The sequence below is a fragment of the Bos indicus genome, chromosome 15 (genome assembly GCF_029378745.1).
Source record: "Bos indicus isolate NIAB-ARS_2022 breed Sahiwal x Tharparkar chromosome 15, NIAB-ARS_B.indTharparkar_mat_pri_1.0, whole genome shotgun sequence".
Taxonomy (NCBI): Eukaryota; Metazoa; Chordata; class Mammalia; order Artiodactyla; family Bovidae; genus Bos; species Bos indicus.
In genome coordinates, this window is record NC_091774.1 from 27,454,867 (window position 1) to 27,467,966 (window position 13,100).

Genomic DNA, 13,100 nt, shown 5'->3' on the forward strand with positions numbered 1-13,100 from the left:
CCTCTCTGATACAAAGGCTGCCCATGAGCCTTCATCTCCCCTGCCCATGGCAACCCACCCGGCCCTCGGTGCCCTGCCAGCCCACGAGCTGGCAGAGGCTCCTGCGGTGCGATCCCCTCTGCCACCTGCCGGTTGTCACTCTTCATTGAGCATCGCTGCCCTTCCACGGGGCTGCGCTCCCAGGCTCCAAGCTTCCAATCTGCTCTCTGGGAGGCTGACAGAGGACGGGCAGGGCCAGGGGAGGCCTCCCTACCTCACTCCCGCCAGCTCCTTGCCCAGGGCCTGGTTGCTGGAACAAGAGCTAGGAACCCAGATGGTGATTGCTGCCATCTAATTATGCATGCATATGATATTAGCCAAAAGCATTTGATGGTCTCCTGCAGGCTCAGGCAGATCAAATGGAGAGGCACACGGGTTCGAGGATTACTCCAGCAGGGCAAAGGCTGACAAGACTGCCTGCTGCCACTCGAGCAGCCACTGGCATCCCATCTCCTCCCAGCAGACTCCTCACTCTTCACCTGAGGGAAGAGGAAAATCCGGGGCCAGCAGCGGCTGGAGTCCTCCGAGGTGCCTGGCTCTTGGCCTCTCCCTAACCATGACCTGCCAGTCCCATTACTAAAGACTTTGAACTTCACCAGGAGAGAAGCGAAGGGTTGTTGTGTCCCCCAAGGGGCAACTATGGAAGATTCTGTTCATGTCCTGATAATCAGGAAGCAGTCTCATGTCCTTTTGAGATAACCACCTCTGTCTCACCGGTTGATAACCCCTTATCTAGAAGGAAACTTCAGCCCGTGTGGCACTTTTTAAAATGTGTATGTATTTATTTGGCCTCAATAAGTTTTTGGCTGCACTGAGTCCTCATTGCTGCGTGCAGGCTTCCCTAGTTGCAGTGAGCCAGGGTTCCTCTTGGTTGCAGTGCACAGGCTTTAGGCCCTTGGGCTCAGTAGTTGTGACACACGGGCTTAGTTGCCCCCCAGCATGTGGAATCTTATTGGATCAGGGATCAAACCCATGTCCCCTGCATTGGTAGACAGATTCTTATCCACTGTATCACCAAGGAAGTTCACATGCGGCACTTTCTGCAATTAATCAATAATTATTATTGCCTTGGCCTGGCCCAGTTTCCTGAAGCTTAGATACCATTTGGTTTTATTTTCTTTCTGGAACCTAAGAAATGTGCTAGTGTATACTTAGCACATGCTTCGTATACACTAGGGGCCTAAGACAAGTTTCTTGAGCTCAGTTTCACAATTCCAGTCAGCTGTTTTCTGGTTATCTGCTATGATGGGTACCATGCCAGACACTGGGAAACAGACACGAACAAACTGCAGCTCCTGCCCTATAAAACTCTCATCTAGCCTACTAAGATTTAATTGTGGATGACGGCAAGGGAAGAGGGATCCTTAAGAAGGAAAAAGACAGGTGGGAGCTGAAGGCAGAGACTGGAGTGAGTCATGGGAACAGGAAGCGTTTAGGGAAAGTAAAGAAGGACTTGCTGAAGATTTCAACATTTGCATTGCCAGTGTACATTCACTGTACCCATTGTGTATGAGATGGGGGGTTCACAGAGGGTCTCACCTCAAGGGATATACAAGGACGTCAAAGAAACAGGACATGTCTGTATAAAGATAGCATTGTCTCCTGTACTTGTCACTTAAGAAGCAAGAGAATGGCATGGAGAAAGACCTGTAGACCACAGCAGTCAGACTCATCAGCTGCTGGGAGTTACCAGAGCACAGCAGAGAAGAGCCAGTCCTTGGCAGCAGGATGGGAAAGGCAGGATGGAGCAGGAAGCCAGCACTCACATGCCCCTGGGGTGAGCTAGGTGATATGGAAGCTGACCTAGCTGAGGATAATGACATTTGAGGCTCAGTCCAGTGAATAAGCAGGTACCAAGGGACACAGCTGTCTCTGTCTGGACCAGGGTGAGAGTTCCAAGATGTAGAGGCTCATGTTTAAGGACTGAGACTCAACTGAGTCCTGGAATGAGGATTTGTGGATGCACAGGACAGAGTGCTAAGGCCCTGCCAGAGCTAGAATTCAGGCACATAACCAGTGTCATTAGAACGGGCACATGGCATGGAGGTGAGGCCAGCAAAAGGACTGCAGGCGTTCCCACTGGGTCCCTTTGGAGTAGCCCTCCTCACCCATTGATTCCCTCTGGCCTGGGCACAGGGCGAGACTTCCTTTTATAGGAAGGAACAGCACTCCAGCTGTGGGCAGGATCAGCTCGAGGCTGGGCCCAGGAAGGGTCTTCCTAGAATAGGTGGGATTTGACTTGGGTTCTAAAGAATGCAGAAAGAGAGAAGGGCATTAAAGGCAGAGGCATGGAGTTAGAAAAAACACAGAGGTGGAACATTTGTTTAGCGTGCTTCTGGTCCATGTTGGAAAAAGTGTTCTACTGGAGTTTAATATTCAGATTAAAGAATATTACTTATTTCATTGGGGAGGGTGGATTGTGGATAGACCGTAGGAGGGAGTGCCCTGCTCACATCATCTGTGGAAAAATTCAAGAGAATAGCAAATCCTCTCATAAGTTGCTGCGAACCCCAGAGGAGAGTTCTAGGTAGGAAGCAAGGAAAGAGATTGACTCGGGGTGTGCGTGTGCGTGTGTGTGTGCGTGTGTGTGTGCGTGCGTGTGCATGTGTGTGTGCGTGTGTGTGCGTGTGTGCGTGCGTGTGTGTGTGTGCGTGCGTGTGTGCGCGTGTGTGTTTGCGTGTGCGTGTGTGCGTGCGTGTGTGTGTGCGTGTGTGTGTGTAGGACTGGGTGCTGCATGAGCATGGCCGCATTTGCACTGTGCTCGCTAGGTTCACTCCACACCGGGCTTTGGGTCCAGGGCAAAGCTTCAGAATTAGACGTGGGATAAAGACAAGGCGACACCAGCAGCCGGTCCCCACCTTTCCCTCCAGCAGCTTTCTTCTCCTTCCCCCCCTTCCCTCACTCTTCTGTCTCCAAACCGAATTCTTCTGTCTCCCCAACCAGCAGCCTGACTGCCTTCCAGCCACAGGGAGGCTGCCGTGTCAGGTTGTGGATCACCATGCAAGGGCTGATACCTCATGGGTAATGAAGAGAGAAAAAGCATCAGGGGTGGTTAGGGGAGATGACAGCTGATCACAGAGGCCTCCTCCTTGCCCAGATGTATTTTGTCAACTGATCACTCAGCAGACCGGAGAGGGAGCTCAGTCGAGACCCCTGGGTGCTCCGGAGAGACGGGGACTCTTTTGATCCCAGATGCGCTTAACTGTGGTCTGAGCCACACTCCCGCTGCTCCCCTGGTGGGGCAGAATGAGGAGGGGACAGACTCCCTTTGAAGCTCATCCTGGGACAGGGCACAGCTTCCTCTCCCTGTAGAAAAATGAGAGCGGAAAGCTGTGATGTGCTCGGAAGTCAAATCCCCTGAGAGCAGAGAAGATGTTCTGGCCAGGGGTACTAAGGCTTTTTGCATAGTCCTGACTTTCTCACAGCTCCTTCATCCTGCATAGACAACAACAGAGATGTGTGACCTTGAAAACCCACCAAATCTCTCTGAACTTCAACCTCATTATCAGCAAAACAAGAATGACTCTCCATTTTCTTAACTCTGAGATACCATCGATCGTAAGACCCATCATTGTTTTATTTATCACTAAGAAAAAAATAAATGCTACCAATTAAACTGTGACATGCCATCAATTGTAAGACACATTCTGATATCAGAGATGTTAAAGTGAGAAAAAATGTCAGTGCGAAAAATTATGAAATAGGATAATAATAACTCTCACTGCACCGGGTTTTGGAGAGATCAAGTGAGCTGAGGAGCAGTGACTTACTTTATAAACTCTGAAACCCTATGACTGGGAGTGCAGAGACCCAAGACGGACCTAAGCTACGTGCCCCTGGGAGCATTTCTTGACCTCTCAAATTGGGCAGGCCCATCTTTCACAGGTGATCATGAGGCTTACACATAAAGCATGTCACCCAGTACCTGATCATTATTATATTCTACCCAGAATGGTTCTTTATCTGGCGAGGGGCAAGTAAAAGCACCTCCTAGGGTTGTCATGAGGATTAAGAGATAACCTTTGTCGGACTTCCCTGGTAGTCCAGTGGAGCAGTTAAGTATCCACCTGTCAACGCAGGGGACACAGGTTTGCTCCCTGGTCTGGGAAGATTCCACATGCTATGGGGCAACTAAACCCAGGTGCCGCAGCCACTGAAGCCCAGATACCTAGAGCCCATGGTCCGCAACAAGAGGAGCCACCGCAAGGAGAAGCCCGCACACTGCAACTAAAAAGCAGCCCCTACTCACCACAACTAGAGAAAGCTCGCGTGCACCAACACAGTAAAAAATAAATAAACAAATTTTTTAAAAAGAGAGATAATCTATTAATATATTTGTATTGTAGGTATTCAAATGCATTAGTTCCTTCAAGTTCCTTTTGGGGGCTTCCTAGGTGGATCAGTGGTAAAGAATCCACCTACCAATGCAGGAGACCCAAGTTCAACCCCTGGGTTGGGAAGATCCCCTGGAGAGGGAAATGGCAACCCACTCCAGTATTCTTGTCTGGGGAATCCCACGGACAGGGGAACCTCAAGGGCTGAAGTCCATGGGGTCACAAGGAGTCAGAAACAACTGCGCATGAAAACTATAATTCCTTTTTAGGACTTATTCTACAGGGTCGAGTCTAGTTAGTACTTGGATGGGAGAACTTATTCTGCCATTTAGTATATTTATTGTGTACTTACCTCTTTTGCCCTTTATGGTGCAAGGACTGTGATTTATGCTCATTTAGTAGAGGCAGGATAGAACTGTGACAATGGAATGGATTTTAGTGTTGGACAAGAAGACCTAGGTTCAGATCCAAGCCCACCACTTATGCACCAGTGGTGTGACCTTGGCTAAATTGCTTCATTTTGTTAAGTCTCCATTTCCTCATCTAAAAGCATCATCTCTGAAAATACTCCCATGGACGTGCCTGGCTCATTCAACATGATTAGTACTATTTGTTGAGTGTATGAATGAAGAGGCAAGAGGGAAGCTGCCCCCAACTGGACTCCTGTCCAGTTGCCCAAGTGAAACCCTGGTTACCCTTGACTCATCTGCCCTCCTACCTCCTCATCTGATTATCACCAAGTTCTGGTTATGCTGTCTCCTTAATAGTTTAGAATTTTCTCCCTTCTGTCTTGCTGGTAAACTCTCAACCCAGGCCACCAGACTTTCTAGACTGAATTCCCACAAGAGTCATTAAACCATCTTCTGTAGCAGACTCTGTTGGTTGCCTAGACAGAGTTTCTGTTCAGGCGTCCACCTCTCTCCTACATGGAGAAAAGGGAAGTCTGGATTCCTCAAACCAATCATGTAAATTCATTCCCCATGTCAGTGATTCATTTAGGACCAGGCAGGGGACCCACATCTGGCCAATGAGGAAGAAGAGGACATCTGCTGGGGTCATCAAGAAAGGGCTTCCTTGCTGATAAAGAGAGATACCCAGGAAGAGACATGTCCTTCTGTTCTATCAGAGGCTATCCTGTCTGTGCAGGAAGCCATCTCCCACTGAGAGGGATCACAGCCAACATGCTGAGGACTGTGGAGCAGGAAGATGAGAAGGACCTGGGTTCTCAATGGCAGGATGGAGCTGCCCAATGGGCCAAGCCCAGACACTCCATGATACCCTGCTGCTCTCCATGTGAGATGAATGTTTGCTGGCAGTCTTGGTCAATGAATACAAGTACACATCTTACACATCTTCCTAGGCTGAATTCCCACAAGAGTCATTAGACCATCTTCTGTAACAGACTCTGTTGGTTGCCTAGACAGAGTTCTGTTCAAGCATCCACCTCTCTCCCACATGGAGAAAGGGGAAGTCTGGATTCCTCAAAGCCAATCATGTAAATTCATTCCCCATGTCAATGATTCATTTAGGACCAGGCAGGGGACCCACATCTGGCCACATCTTAAAACAGTGTCAGAACCAGAGTTGGAACATAATCAATGTTTGTGGAAGGTCCATCCACGTCTCTACAAATGACCCAATCTCATTCTTTTTCATGTCTGAGTAATATTCCAATAAAACAGATAACTAGTGAGAACCTACTGTGTAGCTCAGGCAACTCTACTCAATACCCTGTGGTGACCTAGATTAGAAGGAAATTCAAAAAAAAGAGGTGATACTTGTAAACATACAGCTGATTCACTTTGCTATACAGCAGAAACTAACACAGCATGGCAAAGCAACTATACTCCAAAAAGTTAATTTTAAAAAAGAAAGCAAGTTTTTTATACTTCTGAAAAAAATATTTGTGGAAGGAAGGAGGAAAAGGGAAAAGAAGGAATAAAAGGAAACTGCTTTTTTACCCCATGTTCTCTTCCAGACAGTTGTCAGGGGGTTTTACGCTCTGGATATGGGGACAGAGGTCCTCCCCAGGGGCTCAGTGGTAAAGAATCTACCTGCCAATGTAGGAGACATGAGTTTGACCCCTCAGCCAGGAGGATCCCCTGCAGAAGGAAATGGCAACCCATTCCAATATTCTTGCCCAGAGAATCCCATGGACAGAGGAGCCTGGCAGGCTACAATCCACGGGGTCGCAAAGAATTGGACATGACTTATATGCAGATGACACCACCCTTACGGCAGAAAGTGAAGAGGAACTAAAAAGCCTCTTGATGAAAGTGAAAGTGGAGAGTGAAAAAGTTGGCTTAAAGCTCAACGTTCAGAAAATGAAGATCATGGCATCCAGTCCCATCACTTCATGGGAAATAGATGGGGAAACAGTGGAAACAGTGTCAGACTTTATTTTTCTGGGCTCCAAAATCACTGCAGATGGTGACCGCAGCCATTAAATTAAAAGACGCTTACTCCTTGGAAGGAAGGTTATGACCAACCTAGATAGCATATTCAAAAGCAGAGACATTACTTTGCCAACAAAGGTCCGTCTAGTCAAGACAATGGTTTTTCCTGTGATCATGTATGGATGTGAGAGTTGGACTGTGAAGAAGGCTGAGCGCCGAAGAATTGATGCTTTTGAACTGTGGTGTTGGAGAAGACTCTTGCGAGTCCCTTGGACTGCAAGGAGATCCAACCAGTCCATTCTGAAGGAGATCAGCCCTGGGATTTCTTTGGAAGGAATGATGCTAAAGCTGAAACTCCAGTACTTTGGCCACCTCATGCGAAGAGTTGACTCATTGGAAAAGACTCTGATGCTGGGAGGGATTGGGGGCAGGAGGAGAAGGGGATGACAGAGGATGAGATGGCTGGATGGCATCACTGACTTGATGGACGTGAGTCTGGGTGAACTCCGGGAGTTGGTGATGGACAGGGAGGCCTGGCGTGCTGCGATTCATGGGGTCGCAAAGAGTCGGACACGACTGAGCGACTGATCTGATCTGATCTGATCTGATCTAGCAACTAAACAATAAGAAGAGAAGACTCCTACCAGAGAGTATTATAAACGTGTGCTTGATTCTTCCTCCTGAAAGAGAAAGTGAGTGAAGCCGAGGAACCATTTCCTTCCGATAACAAAATAACATGAGGCTATAAAGTAGAGTATCCCAAAGATCTCATCTATAAATAGATGGTGCATCTGGTGTGGAAACTGTCTTGGTAGGGAGGGTAAAGAATAGGATGATGCTCACTACTTTTCTTTCCTTGCTCCCTTTTCTCCACAAATATTGATCAAGTTCCAATCTGATACTACAGCTACAGGCTCTGCACCCTTACAGATTGGTCCAGACCGTGGAGGTAGGGACAGGCTGTGTCAACGAGCTGAGCACTGCGCTGAGTGCCCTGAGAAGGGAGCTGCTGGGGTAGCGGGGAGCAGAGGCCGGATGCTGGGCTGGCTGACCTGCGGGGCGGCAGGAAAAGAACAATCCCTCCCCTAAAGGCAGTGAGGCAGCTGATGGTTCACTGCTCCCCACTGGGAGAGAGGCGAATTGTATTAGCTTCCTATGGCTGCTGTAACAAATGACCACAAATATAGTGGCTTACATAGACTTATTGTCTTACTGTTCTGGATGTCAGATGGTCAAAATGGGTTTCAGTGAGCTAAAATCAAGGTGTTAGCAGAGGCACATTCCCTCCTGGAAGTTTTAGGGGAGGATCCATTCCCTGGCCTCTGGCAGCTGCTAGAAGATGCCCACTTTTCTTAGCTCCTCCACCCTCCAAACAAGTAACATTGGGCCAAGTCCTTCTCATGCTCCCATCTCTCTGGTTCTTCCCTTTCTGCTCTTTCTTCTACCTTTAAGAACCCTGATGGGGGCCTCCCTGGTGGTCCGCAGTTAAGAATCTGCCTGCCAATGCAGGGGACATGGGTCCGATCCCTGGGCTGGGAGGATCTCATGTGCTGCTGGGCAACAAAGCTCGTGCACCACAATTACTGAGCCCACGCACCCTAGAGCCCATGCTTCAGAACAAGAGAAGCCATTGCAACTAAGAGTAGCCCTTACTCACTGCAACTAGAGAAAGAAAGCATGTGGCAACAAAGAACTGGTGCAGCCAAAAATCAATCAATCAATAAAAAACATATTTTTAAAAAGAGTCCTGATGATTGCATTGGGCCCACTTGGATAATCCAGAATAATCTTCCCATTCTAAGGCCAGCTGATTAATTCCATGTGTAATTTTATTTCCCCTTTGCCATGTTAGATAGCATATTCACAGGCTCCAGGGATTAGAGTATGGACAACTTTGGTGGCAGTTGGGGGACATTATTCTGCCTACTTTTCTGCCTTCTGATGCCCGATGATATACATCCATCGTACAAGCAAAACACAAATACATTCACTCCACTTCTGGTACCAAACTCTATATTGCGTGGGTGCATGCTAAGTCACTTCAGTTGTGTCCGACTCTTTGCAACCCTATGGACTGTAGCTCGCCAGACTCCTCTGTCCAAGGGACTCTCTAGGCAAGAACTGGAGTGGGTTGCCATATGATTTCTCCGGAGGATCTCCCTGACCCAGGGATAGAACCTGCTTATGTCTCCTGCATGGCAGGTGGGTTCTTTACCACTAGCACCACCTGGAGAGCCCACGAAAGTCATACACAAGTCAGGGCTTAACCAGAGAAGCAGAACCATAGGAGGTATGTATATATTAAGAGATTTATTGCAAGGAATTGGCTTACAAGATGGTAGAGGATGGCTAGGCTAGTCTGAAATCAGACTAGAACTCTGGGGCATGGCCTGAAGTTGCTGCCCATGGGTGGGATGTCTTCCTCTCTAAGAGAATCCTCAGCTCTGGCTTAAGTGCCTTTCAACAGACTGAATCAAAACTGCCCAAATTATCTAGGATAACCTCCCCTACTTAAAGTCACCTGATCATGAATTGCAATCATGTCTACATTAGACCTCCACAGCAACACATAGATTAGTGTTTGATTGAATAACTGGGGACGGTAGCCTAGACAAGCTGACACATGAAAGAGACCATCACACAGATGGAGGCAGCTTCCTAAGGTCCCTGTCCTCTGCCTCAGGCTGTTCACCACAAGCCCCTATAAACCTGGAATGGATGCTCAGTCCTGAGGATGGTCTTCTGCATGAAGTTAAATAGGCCCAGGGAACTCTAAAAGTTCATTCTTCTGCTCTGCTCCACTGTTCCCTGAGATTAGAAGTTCCTTAGGACAAAGGCCAGGATTTTGTATTTATATCTGCATCTAGCAGGACCTAAGCTAATTCTCCTTGTATAGGTGACACTCAGGGAATGCTGGTTGGAAGAATCTTGTCTTTGTTGAATAACTTTTCTCCCCCGTTTCTAACCAGACAGCCCACTATGGCAGCTATGAATCTGACTGCATTTTCGGCTACTAATTCAGACGATGGTATAATACAGTGTCATATATACCCAGGTGGCATTGGTAATAATGGAAAATCATCCTAGGAATGGCAGTGGGGTGGGTGATACTGAAACACACAAGTAGAGAAAGAGGCCGTGGTATCTCTTTGTAGAGACATTTATAAGCAGGAAAGCCCAGTCTGGCTGCATCAGAATGAATACTGACTTATCCAGAGACAAGCTTCAAAAGTTTGCCCACCTGATGCCAAGAGCCGACTAATTGGAAAAGACCAAAAAGTGGGCGATGACCAACCTCTGGAAATTTCTGCCCTTTTGCCAAAATAGTTGGGATAATCGTCCCACTCATCAGCCTATGAAGTTACCCAGCCCGTAAAAGCTAACCACACATTTCAAGGCTTCCCTTGCCGTCTGTGGCACCCCACTCCAGTACTCTCGCCTGGAAAATCCCATGGGCGGAGGAGCCTGAAAGGCTGCAGTCCGTGGGGTTGTGAAGAGTCGGACTCGACTGAGCGACTTCACTTTCACTTTTCACTTTCATGCAATGGAGAAGGAAATGGCAACCCACTCCAGTGTTCTTGCCTGGAGAATCCCAGGGATGGGGGAACCTGGCAGGCTGCCGTCTCTGGGGTCGCAGAGTCGAACACAACTGGAGTGACTTAGCAGCAGCAGCAGCTTGCCATCTGCAATGGCCCACACTCTGTCTCTGTCGGTGGAGTGTGTTTCTCTCTGAATAAATCCACTTCTTACCTCTCACTTTGTCTCTCACCAAGTCCTGAACAAGGTTTGTAATCTCAGCTTAAAAGACCACCAGTTCAAGTCCCAATATGAGCTACATGGTTTCATGAAGATTCTGGAGGCTGGGTGCCGAGACATCTTCGACCTCTGTTCCCACACTGCTGAGGTGTGATTCTGGAGGACTCAAGCCTTTCTGTAGGTGGTTGGGCAGCCACACTTCTCCCTGGGACTCCTCAGGCCTGTCCGGGCTCCTGTCAACCCTGCAACCTGGGCCCAGTGGATGGCGTGTAAACCCCTTGCCAGGGACCCACTGGTTTTGGTTTAAACTTGCATCAAGTTCCCTCCAAGCCTCCCTCCCCAACTCGTCCCCACCCCCTGGCTGAAATCTTATCTCCTTTGGGGCTGAGAAAGAGACTGTTATTCTCCACAGTCTGGTTTATGATATAAAATCTGTGCTCTGAGCCCTCTGGCTTTGGCTTTTGATATTTAAAGCCAAGCTTTTGAAATTCAAAAATACCCTTTTTTCTCTCAAGCACCTTGCCCTTAGAATTGAAATCCATGGCTCTCAATACCATTGCCTCTACAATAGATTTACAAAAGGCTACTTAAGAGCTCAAAAGCCAGGAAAGGGACTCTTTGTTCTCTCTGTATGGTCCCTACCCTAAGGGCAATGCAGAAAAGCACAGCTGCCACTGGGAAGGTGAGGTGGAGAAGTGAGGGGGTTAAAGGATTGGAAAAGCACCAGTTTAATAGCAAAATTTTACTGTGAGGCATTTATAAAATGCTGAGGTGTGTTTCCCCAAGGCTTAGCTAAGTGTGGTTTTCATGACTCATTCCAGCAAAAGTACTAAGAAAAGCAAGCAATAGTGAATTATAAATATTGACACAAATCGTTGACAGGTAAATTTATTGTGTTCATTTCTGAGCATTTATTAACTTGAACTTTTTGAAGATAATCTTAGAATTTCTATAACGTGCAATTTAAAATACATCACTTATTTTATACTCGGAGGAGTACATTAAAGTATTTATAAGAATTCACTCATCTGTGGTCAACTAATTCTTGACAAAGGTGCAAAGACACTCCAGTGAAAAAAGGGTAGTCTTTTCAACAAATAGCGCTGGGACGAGTGGATATCCATATTTAAAAATATTAACCTCTATTCATACACCCACCATTTATAAAAATTAACTCCAAATGAATCGTAGTCTTAAATGTAAGATCTAAAACAATAAAACTTCTGGAAAAAATTAAAACAGTAAATCTTTGTGAACTTAGAGTAGGCAAAAACTTCTTTGACATGACATAAAAAACACCATTAATAAAAAAGTGATAATCTGAACTTTATTAAAATTAAAAATTTCTGCTCTTTAAAAGATACTATTGATTGAAAAGACAAGCCAGGGACAGGGAGAAAATCTTAGAATATATCTTATAAAGGACTTGGATCCAGGGTGAATAAGGAGCTTTAAAAATTCAACAATAATACAAACAACACAATTTTTCCTCATGAACAAAAGATGTGAAGACATTCCACCAAAGGAGATATACGGATGGCAAGTAAGCACATGAAAAGATGCTCCACATCACTAGTCACTGTTGTTCAGTCCCTGAGTCCTGTCTCGCTCTTTGCAGACTGCAGCACGCCAGGCTTTCCTGTTCCTCTTTCTATCCCAGGGGTCGAACCCAGGTCTCCCACATTTCAGGTGGATTCTTTACCAGCTGAGCCACAAGGGAAGCCCAAGTATACTGGGGTGGGTAGCCTATCCCTTCTCCAGTGGATTTTCCCGACCCAGGAATCAAACCAGGGTCTCCTGCATTGCAAGTGGATTCTTCACCAGCTGAGCTACCAGGGAAGCCCATTATCTCCCAGAGTTTGCTCAAATTCATGCCTGTTGAGTTGGTGATGCTACCTAACCATCTCATCCTCTGTCATTCCCTTCTCCTCCTGCCCTCAATCTTTCCCAGCATCAGGGTCTTTTCCAATGAGTTGGCTCTTGGCATCAGATGGCCAAAGTATCGGAGCTTCAGCACCAGTCCTTCCAATGAGTATTCAGGGTTGATTTCATTTAGGATTGACTGATTTGATCTCCCATTACAGCAATGTAAATTAAACCCATGATGAGATACCACTAGCAGAACGATTAACATGAGAAAGGCTGACCATGTTTAAAGTATTGGCAGGGAATTCTCATACATTGCTGTTGGGAATATAAAATGGTAGAACCATTGGGGAAAATAGCTTGACAGTTTCTTAAAAAGTTTACACACTTCTTGTTGTATAGTCCCTAAGTCATGTCTTTGCTATCCCATGGACTGTAGCCCACCAGGCTTCTGTCCATGGGATTTCTCAGCTAAGAATACTGGAATGGGTTACCATTTTATTCTCCAGGGGATCTTTCCAGGAATCAAACCCACCTCTCCTGCTTTGCAGGTGGATTCTTTATCACTGAGCCAGCAGGAAAGCTCCAAAATTTATACATATACCTACCATATGGACCAGCCATTTCTCTTAGGTATCTACCCAAGAGAAATGAAAGTAGGTATCCATATGAAGACTCTCACATGAATGTTCAGAGCAGTTTATTTGTA